We start from the raw sequence: 23,397 nt of genomic DNA, 5'->3' as shown, positions 1-23,397 counted from the left end.
TCTGTCAGGTAATCATTTATTGAGTGCTCACTGTATGCAGAGCACTGTACTAAGTGCTTGGAAGAGTATGATATCACAGTAAACAGATACATTCCCTGCCCACATCGAGTTTACAGCCTAGAGGGTGAGACAGACATTAATATCAATAAATAAATTACAGATCGGTACTTGAGTGCTGTGGGGCCTTGGAGGTGAGGGGGGCAAATAAAGGGAGCAAATCAGGGTGACACAGAAGGGAGTGGGAGAAGGGGAAAGGAGGGCCTAGTCGGGGAAGGCCTCTTAGAGAAGATGGGCCTTCAATAAGGTTTTGAAGGGGGAGATTGTCAGATATGAGGATTGGAGTCAGTTTATGTCTTATCTCTCATCTCTGTCTCTCACTCCCTCTGAGTCTCCCTCTTTCTCTGTATCCATTTCTCTTTCCACTCCCACATTCACTTGGCCAGAAGTGTCCCTGGAATATTAGAGACATTCTATGAATAGGTTAGGTACTTTCAACTTATATATCTTTTTGGACACAAAGCCTCATCCCGTCTACATCTTCAATCTTCATCTCTAAGCCCCACAAAAGACTTGGTGGTTCAATGCTGAAGATGAGCGTGTCTTGACTCTTCAAGTCATCATTTAAGATGTTAGAGTCTGAATCTCGGAGGAAGTCACTGAATTCATAAATATGCCCACTTGAGAGAGAATATTTATATTTCAGAGATTCTATTTTATTTTCCTATTTACTGATTTTTAAAAGGCAAAATTAGAGTGATTCCAGGGATTCTATTTTGACTTTTTATTAGTTGATGTTTATTGCAGAAATAAAGCGATTCATGGCATAATGATACAGTTCACTTGAAGCTTCATATTGATCCATTTAAGGATGAGGGCAATGAACTCAAAGTTTTGACTGCAAGTGGTATTTTTTTGGTTTTGAAACCAGTCATTGCTGACACAGACATAGCAGCAAAAACCCTTAAAAAATATGTATGAAGAAGGTTGTATTTTTTGACAATAATTGGCAGCATGCCCACACTATTACATGATAAAATACTTAAGCTAAGCAAGTGTCAAAAGAAGCAGGGGTCCACTGCAATGGCTTTACTTCAGGAAGAAGAATCAACAAGGCCCAACAGATCTAACTTTCACCTCCGGTCCAGACCGTAGCCATGTGCGTGTTTGATGTCAGCTGGCTGTGGAGAGTCTCTCTCACATAGCTTTGTCTAATCCTTTCCTTGTTCTGGATCTGTGCAAGGAAGGAAAGTGCAAATAGGAGAAAATCCTGTCAAGATCACATGTAGCACGAATGGGAATATATACATAATCAGAAACAAAACCAAACACAGAAAGATGAATTTTCAATCACATCAATTTTTTTTTGATCTTGAGAGTGTGCAGGTATTAAGAGTTAAACTGCTCAGGATATCTGTATGATAAGCATCCATCTCTTCCTTATTCCACTTTTCCACCTCCCCATTTTTTTTTTTTGTTTTAGCAAATGAATGAGAAGCAATAAAGTCACTAGCTAAAATAATTCACAGGATAGGCTGTGTTTGAGCTAAATGGTACTATCTCACCCACCACGTTTCTGGATTTCAATTCCCCAGGAAGTGTTTAATGGAAACTGCATACCTATCATTAGAATTATAGCAGATATCCAAAGCAGTGTAATACAATATAAAACAATGTGCCTCTTGTACTGTTTGGCTGACATGAGAAAAAAAGTATTAGCTATGATTTATAGGCCAAAATAAAATTGTTGTCTCCAAACAGGGTGGTACTTTAAATAAATTAGGCAGTGTAGAGAGAGCAAATGTTCAAATGCTCTTACTTCCTTTGGTGAAAAGAAGTTGAAAAGACATTCTTAATGAAGGAAAAAGAAAACAATTAAATCAAAACAAAGAACACCCATCTTTATGTGGAGCTAATTGCACGTACAGAGTGAATAAACAGTTTCCCTCTTTACAAATTCATTTAATCTTAGAAAACATAGTCATCACTGGTCTACTTTTAATGAACAGTAGCATAGATGGTGCCGTGGAGGTGAAAATGACTCTTCCCTCTAATTCATCTCAAAAGAAAGCTTGTTAGGAGAGTTTGAGAGAAGAGAAGTGGCGGCAAAAATCTATCGGGCAAAACTTCATTCTACTCAATTTTCTGCTTTTCGTACATAGGACCCAACCTCATTTGTGTTTTATTTAGACTGTTCCCTAATAACCTTCAAAAGATGTGAGGAGGATCCCCAGGTGGGCTTTTCCACCTCAGCCTGTTCTCCCTTATAGGAGAGTTTGAGAGAAGTGGCGGCAAAAATCTATCGGGCAAAACTTCATTCTACTCAATTTTCTGCTTTTCGTACACAGGACCCAACCTCATTTTATGTTTTATTTAGACTACTCCCCAATAACCTTCAAAAGATGTGAAGAGGATCCCCACGTGGGCTTTTCCACCTCAGCCTCTTCTCCCTTATTTTAGCCACTGATTTTTTGTTGGGGTCTCAATGCCATAGTGCATTTGAGTGAACCACGCTTTCTCATGTAGTAATGATAATAATTATGGTACTTATTAAGCGCTTATGCTCAGCATTGTTTGCCCAGCACTGTTCTAAGTATTGGGGTAGATACAAGGTTACCAGGTTGGACACAGTCTCTGCCCTACATGGGACTCACACTCTTAACCTCATTTTACAGATGAGATAACTAAGGCACAGGGAAGTAAAGTGACTTGCCCAAGATCATGCAGCTGGGATTAGAAACCAAGACCTCTAACTCCCAGGCCTGTGCTCTATCCAGTGGTCCACGCTGCTTCTCGATGGTCAGTTTGGGCTGTAAAGTGCTAAAGAATGTCAACTGTTCTCTTGTTCTCCAGTACAGCACATTGCCAGTGCTCTGAGTGAACCCTAACTTTGCTCCCTGATGTTTTCTTTCTCCTCTTACAGGTGCTGGGTTGTTAGAATTTGGACAGATGACGATGTTTGGGCCAGAGGCCTTCCTTGGGGAAACTGGAACTTGTCAAAATGAGGATAAAACAGCACCTGTAAGAGAACAAAAATACAGGTAAGAGCTTCTTTTGTTCGTGGGTGACTTTAGCACTAAGATAAATCCTTCCAGACTGGCTGCGTTTGAATAGCTGTCTTAACCGACATGACAGTGGCATCCTATCTGGGGTTCCACATGGTTGTCTTCTTTGACAAACATCCTGAGATGTTGTTTTGAAATCCTCGCACAATTTGTAAGGGGGAAAGATGGCTTACTGTCATCTGAACTCCTTATATTGTGTCTTTTGCTTCTCCCGTCCATACTTCACCATGCCGCCTGGATCAGCGTGGATCAGTGGAAAGAGCACAGGCTTGAGAGTCAGAGGTCAAGGGTTCTAATCCCGGCTCTGCCACGTGTATGCTTTGTGACCTTGGGCCAGTCACTTAACTTCTCTGAGCCTCAGTTACCTCATCTGTCAAATGGGGATTAAGACCGTGAGCCCCACGTGGGACAACCTGATCACCTTGTTTCAACCCCAGAGCTTGGAACAGTGCTTTGCACATAGTAAACGCTTAACAAATGCCATCATTATTATTATCACTTTTCCAAAAAGTGGTTCAGTCCACACCTCCCCAGTCATGCATCTGCCTCCGTGGCAGAGAGACACTCCTCGCCGTCAGCTTTAAGGCGCTCGATTGGCTTTCACCATGCCACCTTACCTCAGAGATCTCCTATGGAGGGGGCACTTCACTTCTCTGTGCCTCAATTACCTCATATGGAAAATGGAGATGAAGACTGTGAGCCCAGTGTGTGTCCAACCCTGTTACTTTGGCACTTAGTGCTTATCATTATCATTATTATTATTAAATTGACCCAATCCCCTGCCTTCAAGGAGTTTAGCTCAACAAGTCAGACTGGAGTCCATTAGAATCCAACATAGCTACTTTGATCTTAATGGCAGTCATTAGAGAAGCAGTGAGGTCTAGTGGAAATAGCACAGGCCTAAGAGTCAGAAGGACCTGGGTTCTAATTCCTGCTCTGCCACTTGGCTGCTGTGTGAACTTGGGCAAGCCACTTAACTTGGGGCTCACAATCTAAGAAGGAGGAGGGTGAACAGTGTATTGTTATCCCTGTTTTACAGATGGGGGAAACTGAGGCCCAGAGAAGTGAAGTGACTTGACTGAAGTCACCTAGCAAGTGGCAAGAGCTGGGATTGGAAACCAGGTCCTCTGAAAACCAAGCCCGGGCTCTATCCACTGGGTCACACTCCCATGTCCGCAGCGAAGCCAGTAAATGTGGCAGCCACAGACGGCCCAGCTCTCCTCTGAGGTACCAAAAGTTCGTTGAGGCAGAGAGATTTTACTCACCTGGGAGCTAGACCTGAGAAGCAACCCAGCCTAGTGGATAGAGCGTGTAGTAAGCTAATAGTAAGCACTTAACAAATACCATTATTATTATTATTGTTATTATTATTATTACTGTTGGTGGGGAAGGAGGATTCCAAGAAGCCTTGGGACTGTCTCTTGTCCTTGACCCGGCGTGCAGATTTGCATTCACCATTTCAGTGGAACTGAGGCAGCGGGAGAGGGGCCGAACTTTAATTGGTTTTATGCCAACCAGGACTTCCCCCACCCCAGTTTCAGATTTTTTTCTGGGCCCACTGATATTTCTGGAGCCTCGCGAGCTCCCAGGAGAGCAGGCAGGAGTTGAGAGTTTTGTTCTACATCAGGTCCTGCTCCTAACAATAACAATAGCATTTATCAAGTCATCACACAGTGTCAAGCACTGGTCAAATCGCTGGGGTAGATTATGGTAAGTTGGACAAAGTCTCTGTCCCTCATGGGATTCACAGTCTAATTGCCTCTGACTTTTTGGATGCATAATAATGATGATAATACCTTCATTAGTTGAGCGCTATGTTCCAACCACCAAGAAAGCCACGTAGGCCCATTAGTTCATTCAGTCGTATTGAGCGCTTACTATGTGCAGAGCACTGTACTAAGCACTTGCACTGCATTAGGCGCTTAATAGGGACCGGAAACAATTGGAAAATAGCAGATTTTCAGCAGCAGGACTGGTTCAGGGAGGAAACGAAGTGAATGGTAAAAGGAGGGAATCATGGCCCAGTTCCAAAATGAATCTGAGAATGGTGCCCCTCACTCCCTCCCAGTAGACCGACACTGTCAAGCACGTGTTGCTCATCTGTTGATTCCATCCTTCTGTAAATCAGTAATATTGATCGAGAGCTGAATGTGGGTTGAGCACCTTACTAAACACTGAAGTAGTCTTCTTCTAAGTGCTCACTACAGTAGACAGTCAGCCGATTGGTCGTAATAATCGAGCGCTACCTGCGCGCGGAGCACTGTACTAAGTGTTTTAGGAGAGTACAATAGCATATAGTATATAGAGTCTATCATTTCCACTGGGGACGACAGCCTTGAATCAGCCTTAGAGAAGCGTGGCATCCGATGTACTCCTAGAGGCTCGCCACACTTCATCACGGCCGCCCTGTGAAAGCCACAGGGAGATCAGTATCTGACACCTTTGTTCTTTTAGACGCTTAACTGTGTGGCACAACTCCTTGAAGATGGGGTGGAAACTGGAGGAAACTGTGGTGTCAGAGGAGGGGGCTTTGTGTTTCATTTATTGTTGCATTTTTCCTTAGGCTAGGGGGTAGTTAAGCTTGTTTGAAAGTAAAGTAGGACTCCTTACACACTGGAATCATTGTGTAAGTCAGTCAATAGTATTTTTGGGCGCAGAGTACTGAACTAAGCACCTGGGAGAGTACAATGCAATGGAGTTGTATTTGTATCGGATTTTAATCCCGGCTGCGCCACTCGTCGGCTGTTTGACCTCCGGCCAATCACTTCGCTTCTCCGTGCCCCAGTCCCCTGATCAGAAAAACAGGGTTTAAGACTGTGAGCCCTACTTGGGATTTTGACTGTGTCCAACCTGATTGTCTTGTATCTACCCCAGCACTTAGTTCAGCGGCTGGCACAGAGTAAGAGCTTAACAAACACCATTAAAAAAAAAAAAAGAATTCAGTCGGCAGACCCATTCCCTGTCCCGAGAACTTTACGGTCCAGAGGGAGATACAGAAGTTAAAATAAAGCTCTGATCTGTAGGTAAATGTCACGAGGCTGAGGGTGATGTGAATATCATGCGTTGAGATGGTATGGACCTAAGGGCATAGGTGACACAGAGGGGATCGAGGAGAGAATTGTGGGAGAGGAAGCGGGGACAGGGAGAGAAACAACTCTGTCAAGGAGTTTGGAGAGGAAAGGTGGGAGGGAGATGGGGTGAAAACCGGAGGGAACTGTGGCATCAGAGGAGGGGGCCTTTTGTTTTGTTTATTGTTGTGTTTTTCCTTAGGCTGGGGGTAGGTAAACTTGTTTGAAAGTAAAGTAGAACACGGTGGGAAGAATGATAAGTGATTCCTATCCCTTCTGTTTGGTGAACCAGGTTTGTCCTCACTTCATGTCTCAAGACTCTGCACATAGTAAGCACTTAACAAATGCCAACATTATTATTATTTGATCCGTGAAGTAAACCTGCAGGCCGGATGGATTCTGACTGGATCGCCTGCCTGCCCTACCTGTGTGTCCGATGGGCTTGCCTTGTATCTACCGTGGCGTGGAGCGTTCACATGAGGTACACCATTTTGCCTGACCCCCATGTTTGTAGACCCAGACCCCTCTTGGCAAAGCCGAAAGCCCCTGTCCCCTGGTTCCTCATTCTGCCTCTGGTGAGGAGGGAGACCCTCTGGCCTTCCCTCGGCCACCGCTGCCCTCATGTTCCTGGTGGGCCAGGGGCTGCACCTCCCTGGCTCCTGCAGGAGCCAAAAGCAGCCCCAAGGAAGTTTACGGGCACTTGGGCATGGTCCGGGTGGACCCGGGAAAACCCCAGGGGGCCAGCAGCCCAAGCTTCTGTCCTTACCCTGCTCAGCCTCAGGCAAACAGGGTTCCACCCCAGCCCTTGGTGCCATCATCAGGGTCAGTAGAGCACCTCCCACCTTCTCAAGTCTCCTATCCTGGGAGGAAAGGAGGGGAAGAGATGGAGAGTAAGCGACAGTGGGGAGTGAGGCACCGTCTGACTCCTCTCTCATTTGCCCAGAGCTGGGTTGTGGGGATGTTATAGTGAGTCCTCCTAGAGAGCGGCAGGGGAGACAATGTCATCAGGCTAAAACCAGCTGTGGATCATCATCATCATCATCATCATCATCATCAATCGTATTTATTGAGCGCTTACTATGTGCAGAGCACTGTACTAAGCGCTTGGGAAGTACAAATTGGCAACATATAGGGAGGAAGAGCAGGTCAGGAACAGGTCAGTGACAAAGGGTTGTTTGCCCACAGTGGAACAGAAAGTCCCTGGAACCCAGGAGTCCCAGGCTGGGGAGGGGAATTATTTCAGCCCCGGCTTTCTAATTAACAGTGGAGAAGGCTAGCGGCAGCAGCAGTAGGTTCTTTGAGTCCTGGCATTTTCTGCTTCTACAGATGGAGGGAGGGAGGGAGGGGGTCACGCCACCCGGCCGGGGCCGCCTACCGGGAAGCAGGATGGGACTTAAACTCTGAGTAATATACAGGGGTCCTGGTTTCCCTCAAAAATGTCAGGCTAAGTATTATTCTAATCTCTCCCCTCCAGGCACCTTTATAGAGCCAGGAAAATGGAGGCAGTATGGCTCTCGGGCTTTTCCAGGTTGAGCCAAACAGCCTGGGCTGGGGCGGAGGCTCAGTTTGGCAGCACTCCCCACCTTCTCATATCCCACTCCTCTGGGAGACCTTCCCCAGTTTGTTTTCTGCATGTTCCCACTCAGCCCTCACAGCTGCGGATCCTGTGTTTATTTCGACATGAAATTTCCCTGAGGACAACCATCATGTCTTGTGTATTTCTGTAGTACCCTCCTTGGTGTTCAGTGTACCACTGGTCAATGGCTAGCACCTTGCCATTTTCTGAAATGTAACACTGTCTTCCGAGGAGCCTAGGCCCTGAGAGTTTCGGGTTCTCAACCACCTATTTCCACGGGAACCGTAAAGCTGCCCCAAGCTGCCAGCTTGAACTCATCCGCCGAAAGCGGCTGCAAATGGCCTCTCCGAATCCTCGGCTGTTTTTCGTGTTTTTTTTTTTTTTACCAAAGCAGGGGTTCCTTACGGTTCCTGGGATCCCTCAGAAAAGAAACATTAGTTCTGAGAAGGCTGTCTTCTTCTTGTCTTCTTGCATTTTCACGACTCTTCTCCTTTTTTGCAGGCTCAACGGTTCATTCGGGCAGATGCGTGTACAAACCGGCATGGGCAGATGGTGTGAGATTTCATGATGGAGAAGGGCCCCTCTCCTCCAAAGAAAGATGTTAAGGTAAGGTGAGTGACCTCCGAGCACTTATTTATTCCTAGGTCTCCTGCCAGGTGAAGAAGCAGCAGCCTAATTGATTTAGGCTATGATCAATTAACAGATGTTCTCCAGATACTCTGTAGGAGAAAGGGCACGTGCGCGTTTGGATGAGAGTCCTCTGGATGCTCTATAGGAACAAATTGGACAATTGGACACAGTTTGCGAGCCCAGAACATCCTCTAAATGCTCTATAGGAAGAACGTCCTCATCTATAAAATGTAAATTAAGCCAGGCCCTTCTGTGGGGCAGGGACTGAGTCCAGTTTGATTATCTCCTATTTACCCCAGTGCCTGGTGTTTAGTAAGCACTTAACAAAGAGCATAAAAATATAGAGTCGTAATTATTATGGTATTTATGTTTGGTTTAACTCTGTGTCAACCAATGTGCTCAACAAGATAATGAGATTGGACAGAGCATGTGTCCAAGAGGGAGGGAGAGTGGGGAATCTTATCCCCATTTTGCAGATGAAGAAACTGAAGTACTGGGAGGGTAAATGTGATGGCCAGGTTCACAGAGCAGGCTGGCAGCACAGCTTTCCCGGGATCAGGCTCTTTCCAATAGACCGCACTGTCCTCCGGGACCTGAGGCCGAAAGAGTTTGTTGCATTGGGGCCTTTTGTCAATGATGATGATAAATGTGGTATAAAGCACTTACTGTGTGGCAGGCACTGTACTGAGCACTGGGCTTGGTTGCAGTCCCTGTCCCGCCTGGGCCTCGATCCCCATTTTACAGATGAGGTCACTGAGACCCAGAGAAGTGACCCGCCTTAGGGCGCACAGCAGACAAGTGCTAAAGGGGCAACCCAGTAGGACCTCAGATAATTTACTGTGGGTTTTATGATTTCAACAGGAAGAAGATATTTGCCATCGTAACCGGGCTAGGGAAGGCCTTGCCCGGGCTCCGGATGGTGACGGACGAGAGGACAGAGCCCCAACCTTGGGGGTGATGGCGGAGTTCCCGGCGTGGCCACCCCAGAATCCCGGCCACCACCCAGGAGGGCCGGCTTGGATGCAGGCAGGTGTCCGGGCCCGAGTCCCGCCGACCCATGGGGCAGGAGCCAGAGCGGCCCAAGGCGGCCCCCGTGGAGGAGGAGCGCAGCCAGACCTCCCGGACCGGACCGGCGGACAACAGGTCACCGGCAGCCGGCCACCATGCGGGAGGAGGAGGAGGAGGAGGAGGAGGAGGAACGGCAAGAAGAGGAGGAGGAAGAGCAGGTCCTGGACCGCAGTGGAGGTCAGCGGCAATGCAGGTAAGGACTCTACATCAGCAGCGTGGCTTAGTGGAAAGAGCCCAGGCTTGGGAGTCAGAGGACAGGAGTTCCAAGCCCAGCTCCGCCACTTGTCTGCTGTGTGACCATGGGCAAGTCACTTCACTTCTCTGGGCCTCAATTACCTCATCTGTAAAATGGGGATTACGAGTGTGACTCTCACGTGGGACAACCTGATTACCTTGTATCCTCCCCAGCGCTTAGAATAGTGCTTTGCACATAGTAAGCGCTTAACAAATGCCATCATCATTATTATTATTACCCCAGTGCTTAGGCTAGTGCTTGGCACAAAGTTAGCACTTAAAAAGCACCAGAATTACTGTTAATCTCCCCCCTTTTCATTTTCTCCTCCCCACGTTCTCATTTTGCCCGACCCCCATGTTTGTGGACCCAGACCCTTCACGGTGAAGCTTTAAGCCTCCATTCCCTGGTTCCTCGTCCTGCCTCTGGTGAGGAGGGAGGCCCTCTGGCCTCCCAGCAGCTACCGCTGCCCTCATATTCCGGACAGGCCATGGTCTGGCCCTGCGTAGGCCGCTGCAGGAGCCAAAAGCAGCCCCGGGGAAGCCCACGGGCAGTCCGGCGTGGTCCGGGCGGACCCAGAAAAGCCCAGGGGGCCCGGCAGACCGAGCTTCTGTCCTCACCCTGCTCGGCCTCAGGCAAACGGGGCTCCCCCCCAGCCCTTGGAGCCATCATCAGGGTGAGTAGAGCGCCTCCTCACACTGCCCTCCCACCTTCTCCTGTCTCCTAGGGAGGAGGAAGAGGAAGGGAAGAGACGGAGAGAAAGCAACAGTGGGAAGTGAGGTGCAGTGGTACAGTGAGCCCCCCGAAAGAGCGGCATCGGACACAGTATTATCAGGCTAAAACCAGCCGTGGATGATGGCGAGGAGGAAGAGCAAGTGAGGAACAGGTAAGCGACAATGGGTCGTTTGCCCACGATGGAACAGGAGGGCCACAGAACGCGGGAGTCCGAGGCCGGGGAGGGGGATCATCTCAGCCCCGGCTTTCTGACAGCGGGGAAGGCTCACGGCGGCAGGTAGGAGGGGGGCTCTGAGTCCTGGCATCTTCTGCTTCTACAGATGGAGGGAGGGAGGGGGTCTCGCCCACGGGGCCGGGGCCACCCGCCAGGAAGCAGGATGGGACTTAACCTTGGGGTGATAGGGGTCCCGGTTTTTCTCAAAAATGTCAAGCTATTATTCCAATCTCTTCCCCCCACCCCGGCCCCTTTTTACTGCTAGGAAAGTGGAGGCCATAGGGTTCTCAGGCTCGGCCTGCCAGAGCCAGATGGTCCGGACTGGGGCGGGGGCTCAGTTTGGCGGTGCTCCCCACCTTCTCATATCCCACTCCGCCTTCCCCGGTGTGTTTTTCGCATGTTCCCCCTCGGCCCTCCCGGCTGCGGACCCCGTGTTTATTCCGCCATGTCATCTCCCCCGAGGACGACGATCGTGTCTTTTATATGTCTGTAGTAGTCTCCTTGGTGCTCAGTCTGCCACTGGTCAACGGCTAGCACCCTGCCATTTTCGGAAATACAACACCGTCCTCCGAGGAGCCTGGCCCCGAGGGTCTTGGGTTCTCGACCGCCTATTTCCACGGGAATCGTCAAGCCGCCCCGAACCTGCCGGCTTGAACTGGTCCACCAAAAGCAGTGGCAGATCGCCTCTCCCTGAATCCTCGGTTGTTTTGGATCAAAAGCAGGGCTCCCGGGATCCCTCAGAAAAGAAACACTGGTTCTGAGAAGGCTCTCATCCTCTTGTCTTTAAGATGCATTTTCATGACTCTTCTCCTTTTTTGCAGGCTCAGCAGTTCATCGGGCAGATGCATGTAAAGATCGGCATTGGCAGTCTGAGATTTCATGATGGAGAAGAGACCCTGTCCTCCGGAGAAAGATGATAAGGTGAGCGACCTCCGAGCACTTGTTTATTCCTAGCTCTACGGCCGGGTGAAGAAGTGGCAGCAAACCGGATGTGCTCTAAAGGAGTCTGGAACTTTTTCCCTCAGAATCTCCTGCCACGCCTTGGATTTTTCCTTTAGGTGACCACCGTGGGAGATTTTCCTGAGGGGAATGGGACAGCTTTAAACAGTTTTTAGCCCAAAGGCACCCTTTACAGCCAAACCCTTCTTCTCTTCACATTGAAAGACAGACAAAAGAGGGGAAGAACACAGCAACTGCAAAGGGAATCCCCTTTGCAGGTTTTCTTTAGGTAACAGCGCCGGAGATGGCCCGGATTTACGTGAAACCGTCGTTTCGGCCTCGAGGTAAGGCTTTGCTAGGAGTTTTTTCGTTTTTCCTTTTTCACAGCAGAGAGATAAAGGGGAAGGCCAGACATAGCACTCCCTTCTCCTCCTTGCCTTTTTAAATTCCCCCCCCAAAGTTTGATTCTTCCACAGCCAGAAGGCCAAGGTGGGATTACAATCCCCAACCTCTGGCTCTGGTGGCCAGGCTCTTCCCTCCTGCACCCCTCGGCCTTTCCTCCTCCCGACTCCTACCCTAGCATAGCTTTGGGTTTACTTGCACAAAAATGATTAATACGGAACACCTGGTATTCCTTCTTTCTCCAGTTTTAGCAGGCCCTCGTAGATCAATCAGTTGAGGACTCACACCATCTCCTCCTCCTCGAAAGAAGGGATGATAGTTTACATCCTCAACTGACTTATCCAGGAGGTCTGGCTAAGCTGGAGGAGGAAGGAATAAAATTAATTTAGCCGTCAACTTCTGGCCAAACCATGAGTTCCTCCAAGCTTAATCAGGATTATTCCTTCCTCCTCCAGTTGATCAAGACCTCAGGGCTGACCTTTAGGACTTTATGGTGCCAACTTGTACTTCCCAAGTGCTTAGTACAGTGCTCTGCACACAGTAAGCGCTCAATAAATATGATTGATTGATTTTAGCTTTGCGGTGCAGCTAAACTGGAAGAGGAAGGAATAAAATAATTTTATTTTCAGTTTCAATCCTTCTGCCCTAAGTGTAGCACTTTCTCACAGCTGATTTAGCTTGGAGGTCCTGCTAATCTCCAATGGAGCAGGACGTCCAAGCTAAATCAGCTGGGTCAGTTTGATTCCTTCCTCCAATTTAGCAGAACCTCAGTTTCATTCTCTCCTCCTAAAGGTTAATGAGACTTCACAGCTGATTTAGCTTTGAGATCCAGCCCAATTGGAGGAGGGAACGTATAAATTCAGCTCACTCTGTCCATTCTTCCTTCCTTCCTCTTTCAGTTTAGCAGCACCTCTCAGGTAGGCAGGTTGATGTCTTCTTTTTCTTTCTCCTCCAGCTCCTCAGGGCTTTAAATCCAAGGCAGTGTCATTCCTTCCTCCTCTAAGGTATTAGGGCCTTGCAGCTGACTTATCTTTGAGGTTCTGGTGCCCTGGAGGAGGAAAGCATAAAACTGGTTTAACTTTGAGGTGCTGGTAAAATGGAGGAGGAAGGAATAAAACTGTCAGTTTTGTTCCTTTCTCCTCCAAGGTCTTAGAGGTGTGTTGGTGTTTAGGCAATGCAAAACTGGAGGAGGAAGGAATCAAACTGACTTAGCTTTGAGGTGCTGCTAAACTGGAGGAGGAAGGAATAAAACTCATTTGGTTTTGAGGTGCTGGTAAAATGGAAGAGGAAGGAATAAAACTCATTTGGTTTTGAGGTGCTGGTAAAATGGAGGAGGAAGGAATAAAACTGTCAGTTTTGTTCCTTTCTCCTCCAAGGTCTTAGAGGTGTGTTGGTGTTTAGGCAATGCAAAACTGGAGGAGGAAGGAATCAAACTGACTTAGCTTTGAGGTGCTGCTAAACTGGAGGAGGAAGGAATAAAACTCATTTGGTTTTGAGGTGCTGGTAAAATGGAAGAGGAAGGAATAAAACTCATTTGGTTTTGAGGTGCTGGTAAAATGGAGGAGGAAGGAATAAAACTGTCAGTTTTGTTCCTTTCTCCTCCAAGGTCTTAGAGGTGTGTTGGTGTTTAGGCAATGCAAAACTGGAGGAGGAAGGAATCAAACTGACTTAGTTTTGAGGTGCTGCTAAACTGGAGGAGGAAGGAATAAAACTCACTTGGTTTTGAGGTGCTGGTAAAATGGAGGAGGAAGGAATAAAACTGTCAGTTTTGTTCCTTTCTCCTCCAAGGTCTTAGAGGTGTCTTGGTGTTTAGGCAATGCAAAACTGGAGGAGGAAGGAATCAAACTGACTTAGCTTTGTGGTCCTGCTAAATTGGAGGAGGAAGGAGTAAAACTAATATTTCTTTGAGGTCTTGCTAAATAGGAGGTATGAATAAAACTAATATTTCTTTAAGGTCCTGCTAAAATGGAGGAGGTAGTAATAAAACTCATTTGGCTTTGAGGTGCTGCTAAACTGGAGGAGGAAGGAATAAAACTGTCAGTTTTGTTCCTTTCTCCTCCAAGGCCTCAGGTGTCTTAGTGTTTAGGCAATGCAAAACTGGAGGAGGAAGGAATCAAACTGACTTAGCTTTGTGGTCCTGCTAAATTGGAGGAGGAAGGAATAAAACTAAAATTTCTTTGAGGTCTTGCTAAATTGAAGGAGGTAGGAATCAAAAACTAATACTTTAAGGTCCTGCTAAATTGGATGAGGTAGGACTAAAACTACTCAAGTGGAGGAGGAAATAAAAAAAAAAAAACCGACTCAGCTGTGAGGTCCTGCTAAAGTGGAGGAGGAAAAACTGAAGTTAACTTAGATTTAAAGAAGAGAGAGCAAAAACAAACACAACACTCTCTTTGCCTCATTGCCTAGTTTGAATTTCCCTAAAAACTTAAATTTCTCATAGCCACCACCCCAAGGTGGGACTTGAACCCCCAACCTCTGGCACTGTAGCCTGCCATCTTGCCTCCTGTGCTACAGAGGGCTCTTCTCTCAGCAGAGCTCACTAACATACCCTTATCTCTTCTTTCCCTACCTACCCAATAAAGGACCCCCGCATTCCTTCCTCCTCCAGCTGAGCGGTCCCTCCTGGGTAAGGCAGTTGAGGCCTCCCACCATCTCTTGCTCCTAGGGAAAAGGAGTTGCCCAAAATGAACTCCTCCCTAGGAGGAAGAGATGATGGTCTATGTCCTCAACTGCCTTACCCAGGAGGTCCCGCCAAGCTGGAGGAGGAAGGAATGAACCCTAACTAAATTTTTAGGTGCTGCTAAAGTGGAGGAGGAAGGCCTAAAATTATATTTAGCTTTGAGGTCCTGCCAAACTAGAGTAGGAGAATATAAAGTTATGTTACAAGTTTTTTACCTATAAAAATTTTAATTTTAAATTTTGGTCCTGCTAAACTGGAGAATAAAGGAATCTCACTTAGCTTTGAGAATTTTAACTGGAGGAGAAAGGAATAAAACTGACTTGGCTTTGAGGTCGTGCTAATCTGGAAAATTTAATATAATTTTATATTAAAAATTCACCTATAAAAATTTAATAATTTTAAATTTCAGTCCTGCTAAACTGGAGAATAAAGGAATCTCACTTAGCTTTGAGAATTTTGCTTAACTGGAGGAGTAAGGAATAAAACTCACTTGGCTTTGATATAATTTTATATTAAAAATTTCATCTATTTAACCTATAAAAATTTAATAATTTAAAATTTCGGTGCTACTAAACTGGAGAATAAAGGCATCTCAGCTTTGAGAATTTTGCTTAACTGGAGGAGTAAGGAATAAAACTGACTTGGCTTTGAGGTTGTGCTAATCTGGAAAAGGGGGGCATAAACTGGAAAATTTAATATTTTATATTAAAAATTTAACCTATTTAACCTATAAAAATTTAATAATTTTAAATTTGGGTCCTACTAAACGGGAGAATAAAGGAATCTCACTTAGCTTTGAGAATTTTGCTTAACTGGAGGAGTAAGGAATAAAACTGACTTGGTTTTGCTAATCTGGAAAAGGAAGGCATAAACTGGAAATTTTATATTAAAAATTTCACCTATTTAACCTATAAAAATTTAATAATTTTAAATTTAGGTCCTACTAAACTGGAGAATAAAAGAATCTCACTTAGCTTTGAGAATTTTGCTTAACTGTAGGAGTAAGGAATAAAACTGACTTGGATTAGAGGCGGTGCTAAACTGGAAGGGAAGGCATAAAAGTGGCTTGGCTTTGAGGTGTTGGGATAAAACTGATTTAGTTTTGAGGTCCTGTTAAATTAGAGGAGAAAGGAATCAAACTGACTTAGCTTTGAGACGCTGCTAAATTGGAGGAGGAAGGAATCCAACTGACTTAGCTTTGAGGGCCTGCTAAATTGGAGGAGGAAGGAATCCAACTGACAGCTTTGAGGTCCTGCTGAACTGGAGGAGGAAGGAATCAAACTGACTTACCTTTCCGGTCCTGCTAAACTGGAGGAGGAAGGAATCAAACTGACTTACCTTTCTGGTCCTGCTAACCTGGAGGAGGAAGGAATCAAACTGACTTACCTTTCTGGTCCTGCTAACCTGGAGGAGGAAGGAATCAAACTGACTTACCTTTGAGGTGCTGCTACACTGGAGGAGGAAGGAATCAAACTGACTTAGCTTTGAGGTCCTGCTACACTGGAGGAGGAAGGAATCAAACTGATTTAGCTTTGAGGGCCTGCTACACTGGAGGAGGAAGGAACAAACTGACTTAGCTTTGAGGTGCTGCTACACTGGAGGAGGAAGGAATCAAACTGACTTAGCTTTGAGGGCCTGCTAAACTGGAGGAGGATGGAATCAAACTGACATACTTTTCTGGTCCTGCTAAACTGGAGGAGGAAGGAATCAAACTGCCTTACCTTTCTGGTCCTGCTAAACTGGAGGAGGAAGGAATCAAACTGACTTAACTTTGAGGTGCTGCTACACGGGAGGAGGAAGGAATCAAACTGACTTAGTTTGATTCCTTCCTCCTCCCGTGTAGCAGGGCCTCGAAGCTGACTTAGCTTTGAGGCCCTGCTACACGGGAGGAGGATGGAATCAAACTGACTTAGCTTTGAGGTCCTCCTGAATTGGAGGAGGAAGGAATCAAACTGACTTAGCTTTGAGGTGCTGCTAAATTGGAGGAGGAAAGCATCAAACTGACTTAGCTTTGAGGCCCTGCTACACTGGAGGAGGAAGGAATCAAACTGACTTAGCTTTTCAGGTCCTACTTAACTGGAGGAGGAAGGGAAGCAGCGTGGCTCAGTGGAAAGAGCACGGGCTCTGGAGTCAGAAGTAATGGGTTTGAATTCCGACTGCCACATGTCTGCTGGGTGACCTTGGGCAAGTCACTTAACTTCTCCGAGCCTCAGTTACCTCACCTGTAAAATGGGGATTAAGACCGTGAGCCCCACGTGGGACAATTTGATCACCATGTATCCCCCCAGCGCTTAGAACAGTGCTCTGCACATAGTAAGTGCTTAACAAATGCCATAAAAAAAATAAAATTAAAGATTTACCTTTGTGGTCCTGCTGAACTTGAGGAGGAAGGTATTAAACTGAGTTGGCCTGGATGTCCTGCGAAACTGGAGAAGGAAGGAACAAAACCAAATTAGCTTTGGGGTCCTGCTAAACTGGAAAAGGAAAGGAAAGAAAAACTGACTTGGCTTTGAGGTCCTACTAAACTGGAAGAGGAAAGGATAAAGTTTCCCATGAGGAGGCTTTTTGAAAAAAAAAGGGGGGGAAAGCTGGGTTAGGGACAGGATGTGGAGAGAGGTGTTGCCTTGGTAACCACTGCAGTCTTTGCCACCCATGTCAAGCCGGAGAATCTTCAGGATGCCCGCCGGGTGCGTCCACCTCACAAAAGACCCAGCAGGCGGGGCCTCCCGACTCCAGAGCCAGTCTCTTTCCCCCGGACCCACAGCGGGGACCGGGACCCCTCCTGAGTGAGCCCACCCTCCCGCTCCCCGGCAAACGAAGGGATCCCACCGAGGAGAGGCCGGAGGGAATGGGGCAACAAAACAACACTTCCAGCTCTTCGCGAAAATATGGAGTCCAAGAGGAGTCCTGTCCTACGGAGAAAGCCAAGTCTACACCAGCAGCCAGATAATAAGAATCCTTATTATTTTTTAAATGGTATTTGTTAAGCGCTTACTATGTACAAGGTGCTGTACTAAGTGCTGGGGGTAGATACAAGCAGATTGGGTTGGACACGATCCATGTCCCACATGGGGCTCACAGTCCTAATCCCTATTTTACAGAGGAGGCAACGGAGGCCTAGAGAAGTGATTTGCCTGAGGTCACAAAGCAGACAAGAGGTGGAGCAGGGATGAGAACCCAAATCTATCTGACTCCACTAGGCCATCCTGCTTCAGTACTAAGCATTTCTCTGTGCCAAACACTGTTCTAAGTGCTGGGGTAGATACAAGATAATCAGGTTAGACACAATCTCTGTCGCACAGGGGGCTCACAGTCTAAGTAGGAGGGAGTAGGATTTGACCCCCATTTTACAGATGAGATAACTGAGGCTGCAAGTGGAAGAAGCCCTGGCATCTACGGGTCGGGGGCAGAGAAGACATCTCAGGTTCGGCCAGAAATTCCTGTGGGGACCTGGCCCAAGTTTGTTCATTTTTTTCATGGTATTGATTAAGCGCCAGAGTTCCGACCTCACCAAGCCCAGGGCGTGAGCGCCAGCTGACATCTCATTCCTGGAGTCCCCGCCAACCCGGGAATCAGAAGCCGGGCGCCGGCACGTACCTCGTTTGCGGTTGTCCGTGGCGCGGAGGCTGCGGGGAGGCGCCCTCGGGACCCTCGGCCGCTCGGTCGGAGCCGGGTCATGGGCTTTCAGTCTCTTCCCGCAGACGGCTCTGGGGACAGAAACCTGCCCATCATTAAAACGCCCCATCTGAAAGGTCCGGGACCTTTGCCCCATTCACCAGATGAGTTCATATCTCATCTAATCCCCCACATCGAACAGCTACTCCGCCATTGCCCTCCTCCTTACCCGGCCCCTCCCATAGGCTGTGAGGCACATCAGCTAAACATGTTTTCTCCTTGGGGTTTCCAGGACCAAACACATCTGCAGATCTCTAAGGCGAGAGGCAGAGCAGACCCTGAAGCTTCCGGACTGTTCTAGGGTGGCCAACGACAGCCTCAAGAACGCCAGATGCCCTTTTACCGATTCCCCCTCCTCCCACTCTTTCACAGGTGGGTCCGAGCAGTGAACAAGCCAGGTGAAGACCAAATAAACAGCCACCTTAAACCTGCCTCCAGCCACTTCAATTCTGGTCTGTCCTGACCCAGGACCACTGTGTAGGTAAACATCCATCTCTGAGAATAGGTGTAATGTCTGAGTGAGTGTGTATGTGTGTATATATGCGGGGGGGGGGGGGTAATCTGTCTATGTCTGCTCCTTTAGCGAACACACTTGCATTTTCTCACCCATGTCTTTCTGCTAGTGTCCGTTATTATTAACGACTGTTGAGAAGCAGCAAGGCACAGCAGATAGAGCAGAGGCCTGGGAATCAGAAGGACCCGGTTTCTAATCCTGGCTCTGCAACCTGTCGGCCGGGTGACCGTGGGCAAGTCACATTACTTCTTTGGTCCTCAGCTGCCTCATCTGTAAAATGGAGATTAAGACAGTGAGCCCCATGGGGGACAGAGATTGGGTCCAATCTGATTAACTTTTATTTATCCCAGAGCCTAGAAGACTGCTTGGCAAATAATAAGCACTTAACAAGTACCATTATTATTATTATTATTATTGTAATTACAGGTCGGAGGGCATCTCTGCATGAGTCTTATTCTCCTCACCGGGGGCAGGGGCAGAGGACTGGGGGGTGGAGGAAAGAGGTTGGGGCAGAAACAGGGTCTGGAGGTTGGGGAAAGAGGGCAGGAGCAGAGACAGGGGTCTGGAGGTTGGGGAAAGAGGGCGGGGGGCAGAGACAGGGGCCTGGGGGTGAGGGAAAGAGGGCAGGGGGCAGAGACGGGTCTGGGGGTGAGGGAAAGAGGGCAGGGGGCAGAGACAGGGATCTGGGGGTGAGGGAAAGAGGGTGGGGGGCAGAGACCTTCTGTATTTCGAAATTAAAACTTCACCTCACCAAGACCGGAATCCCTCCTTTCCTTACCCGAGCAGAGCCCGGCCACCTGCTGGAAGGGGCACGGTAAAGAGAACTGTTAAAGTAGGACAGCCCATTTTATCACGGAGGAGGAACTCCTCTATTCGCCAAAGCCCAACGCCCCTAAAGATAAAATTGGACCCGATACGAGAGTTGACGTTCAAAGCCATGAGGGGACCTGAAGAGAAAGGACTCCCCTGTTGCCAACGCCGGGCCTGAGGTTAGCCCTTAAGGACCCAAACCTGGGAAAACACCACGGACAGCCTGGAGAGAATAAGAAGTTGTCTCCTACAAGCAGGGAGGATGCTAGCTGGAGGGTGGCCTCACTGCTAAAGCTGCAGCCTCTGGAGCCTGAAGCTTCAAATCTGCCCTCTGCCCCTCACCTTTTTCATCCCTCACTTTTCTAGAAAAGCCCATTCCTTTTCGCTCCATAATTCATCGCAGGGCATACGGTTGTCTCCTGGCTAGAATACGATGGAATCCACACACCTTCCGTATTTCAAGGTGAAAACTGCACCCCTTTAAGATCGGAAATCCCTCCTTCCCTTACCCGAGTGGAGCCCGGCCGTCCGGCAGAAGGGTCACGGTAAAAAGCAACTGTGAAAGTGAGGTAGGCCGTTTTGCCGCAGACAAAGAACGCCGCCGTCTGCCGATGCCCAATGTCCCTAAAGATAAAATCGCGCTCGGGCACGAGCATTGACATTCAAAGCGACAGGACAGACCCAGAGAGAGTGGACCACGAGCCTGATGGAGTGACGCCGTACGCCGTTCCTCGTCATCCTCTTCGGCGCCCGGTGGGGGATGGGACAGGCCTTGGGCCACCCCGTACGGGCTCGGCGAACGACTGATGGCCGCTTCTCGGGTCCCTGGCCGACGTACTCAAAGTAAGGAGGCTCTCCCTGTGGGAAAGAGCCACGCTGCAAATCGAGACCCGCGAGAATTGACCGAGAAAATGATCGGACGGATGGGCAATACTTGCTTGAAGGAGTTGTCTGCTGTGAGGAGAGTATGGGGTGCCATTCACACGCTTGTCATTTGGAACCAGGCCATGATGGGATGGGTGGATGGTCAGAGTCTCCAATCCTTTCATTAGAGTCCACTGCTCACCAGACCTCGATACGAACACACTGATAAGCAATTAGCAATATGAATCGGTTCAGAGGAGACATGGACTTAACTCAGATGGAGGCAAAATATCTTTCTGTAGGAAGGCTGTTACTTATATGGATTAAAAGGTAGTTTATTGCTTCAATGGTATGTACAGGTTCTAACATGAAAATGAGTAACAGAATATCAGACTATTTACAATTACATTTTTTTACAACATGTTTTTACAAGAAGATTTCTTCTCTCTAAATAAGACAGACACACAAAAATCAAACTTTCTCTGAATTACATACATAAATAAATATTGACTTTAAATGACCGTTATAAGAAACATGATTTCTACACCCCATTCGGGTAATATATAAGCAGTTCTGTTATGTCCACACTACGATATAAGTACAGTAAATGGGGAAAAATAACTTTACAAATAGACCTCTGTTAATCACTCTGTAAATTGTGTAACTTGCTATTATCTTCAAGTAGACTAAAGACCGACATCACAGCTCATGCCTATACCTGAACATTGCGATTAGGCATGCACAAACACATATAATCAACTTCCGTAGTTATCCATTTACATTTTTTTAAAATAACTCTGTTGAAACTACATGCAATGTCTTATTAACCTCATCTTTGTGGTTACAATGCACAAGTTTGCCTAACTGTATATTTATGGGTAAACGTGAGAATGGATGGAGAATGGAGAACTACAGGACACATAGGGTGAGAGAGGGAATTAATAAATAAGTCAATATCACAACTACCTTTACAGATACATAAGTCAAAATATTTTTTGCCATCAGACTGTATAGATACAGAGGACACAATTAATTTTCTAACAGTGTTTTACAGGGAAATTACGGAAGCCTCTCAAAGTACACGTGGGAGGAGAAAATGGACAACTTTCCTTCAAGGATATGAATATCGCAGTTCCCACCACCCACCTGAAGACTACGTGGGCCAATTACTAAGTTATCATCTAAACAACCTTTGGGGCTGTCTATGGGGAAATAGTGAGTTCAGATGGGAAACTGCTTTGAGAAAGAGTTAGCTATCGTATAGTCCAAAGCAGACTGCATCTTGAACAAAACACCAGACAGGCAAATCATCCTTTTCCTATGAACCCAGGTCATCTTTCTGCTGGATTTTAATAAGTCTGGTGGAAAAATACTTTCGATAAAAGCCCATTTGAAGGACAGTGACACAGTGTTGGAATACCGTGAAACAGCATTTGCTAGCTGAGAAAGACGAAGCTAAGCCCAGTCAGGTCTAGGAAAGGTCAGAATACAAAACACTGGGTGGAAAAAAACACGTGGAATTAGGTTTGGATTGTAGCAGGTCAAACTATGGATAACATTTACCGACCTTATGGATGGCTGGGTGTTGAGAGTTCTTTCAGGAAGCAGGATTGGAATTTCTTCTGCTGGAGAACTTTAGAGCTGTGTCTAACACAACTAGGTAGGTATTTCAGTAACTACCCATAAACAGCTGTAGTATCTCGACTCCTTAATTTGCTATATAATTAAGTGGCATGGTTTCCAGCTACGGTGGATGTAATACATTTGGGATAATAATAATAATGATGGTATTTGTTAAGCGCTTACTATGTGCACAGCACTGTTCTAAGCGCTGGGGGGATACAAGGTGATCAGGCTGTCCCATGTGGGGTTCCCAGTCTTAATCCCCATTTTACAGATGAGGGAACTGAGGCAGAGAAGTCAAGTGACTTTCCCAAAGTCACACAGCTGAAAATTGGCAGAGCCAGGATTTGAACCCATGACCTCTGACTCCAAAGCCCGTGCTCTTTCCACTCAGCCATGCTGCTTCTCTATGTTACCATAAGGAACAGGCTCTAGAGCTGCATTATTCAGATTCCTTGAGCCAATGAGGATGGACAGAAGGTGAAATGTTTGTTCAGAATTTTGGCTACTAGCACCCTCAATCCTTCCTTCTGCCTTTTATAGCCTCTACTGCCCTGTAATGTAAGGGGGTGTTGAAAGAAGTACTTTCCAAATAGTAATCAAAACACAGAACATGAAATACATCTCTTCCTTTTAAAGGCTACTCATACCCTTTATGATGGAAAGGGCTTGGGCCTGGGAATCACAGGACCAGAATTCTAATCCCTGCTCTGCCACTTGTCTGCTTTGTGACCTAGGGAGAGTCACTTCACTTCTCTGGGCCTCAGTTACCTCATCTGTAAAATGGGGATTAAGACTGGGAGCCCCATGTGGGACAGGAACCATGGCCAACCTGATTATCTTGAATCTACCCCAGCACTCAGTACAGTACCTGGGACATGGTAAGCACTTAAACACCATATGAAAAAATGCTTTCCATCTAGAACAACCAATGTACTCAGATTTGATCTCTTATGTTTTTCTAAATTCCAATCCAGTCGTCACTGCCTCAATTATTGCTCTGTCTTTTTATGTGCTCTTAATCCATCTGAAGTTAAATACTGTTCAGAACTGACTGGTCAGATATCAAATAACATACTTAGCATCTTTTTTAAAGTGAAATTAGCAAATACCTTCTCTTGTGGCACCTGTAAATCTAGCGTAAAGGTAGGAAATAGAATAAAAACTCAAACATGATAAGTTTGCTCTGCACTTTTCCTTTCTAGGGGCAAGAGAATTCATGGACCCCTTCCCACCTGCGAAGAACAATCAATGCTGGAAGCAGGATCGGCGCATCTCAGACGGACGGGGGAAATCTGAAGA

The 23,397-nt window shown here is 47.0% G+C and overlaps 1 long non-coding RNA gene across 2 annotated transcripts; it reads left to right on the top strand.

The window, feature by feature from the left end:
- Positions 1 to 9,540: 9,540 nt before the first annotated feature.
- Positions 9,541 to 23,385, top strand: LOC119937758. 2 transcript variants are annotated; one of them, XR_005454202.1, is made up of 5 exons: positions 9,541 to 9,597; positions 10,364 to 10,522; positions 11,407 to 11,506; positions 18,657 to 18,765; positions 23,301 to 23,385. It is a non-coding gene; the product is annotated as an uncharacterized LOC119937758 (long non-coding RNA). The 2 variants fall into 2 exon arrangements; XR_005454203.1 differs by having other exon boundaries at positions 18,657 to 18,761; positions 23,301 to 23,384.
- The last annotated feature ends 12 nt before the right edge of the window (positions 23,386 to 23,397 follow it).

The sequence above is a fragment of the Tachyglossus aculeatus genome, chromosome 15 (genome assembly GCF_015852505.1).
Source record: "Tachyglossus aculeatus isolate mTacAcu1 chromosome 15, mTacAcu1.pri, whole genome shotgun sequence".
In the NCBI taxonomy this organism is placed as follows: Eukaryota; Metazoa; Chordata; class Mammalia; order Monotremata; family Tachyglossidae; genus Tachyglossus; species Tachyglossus aculeatus.
Note: the sequence above shows the minus strand (reverse complement) of the source record. Positions and strands in the feature narration are given on the sequence as shown.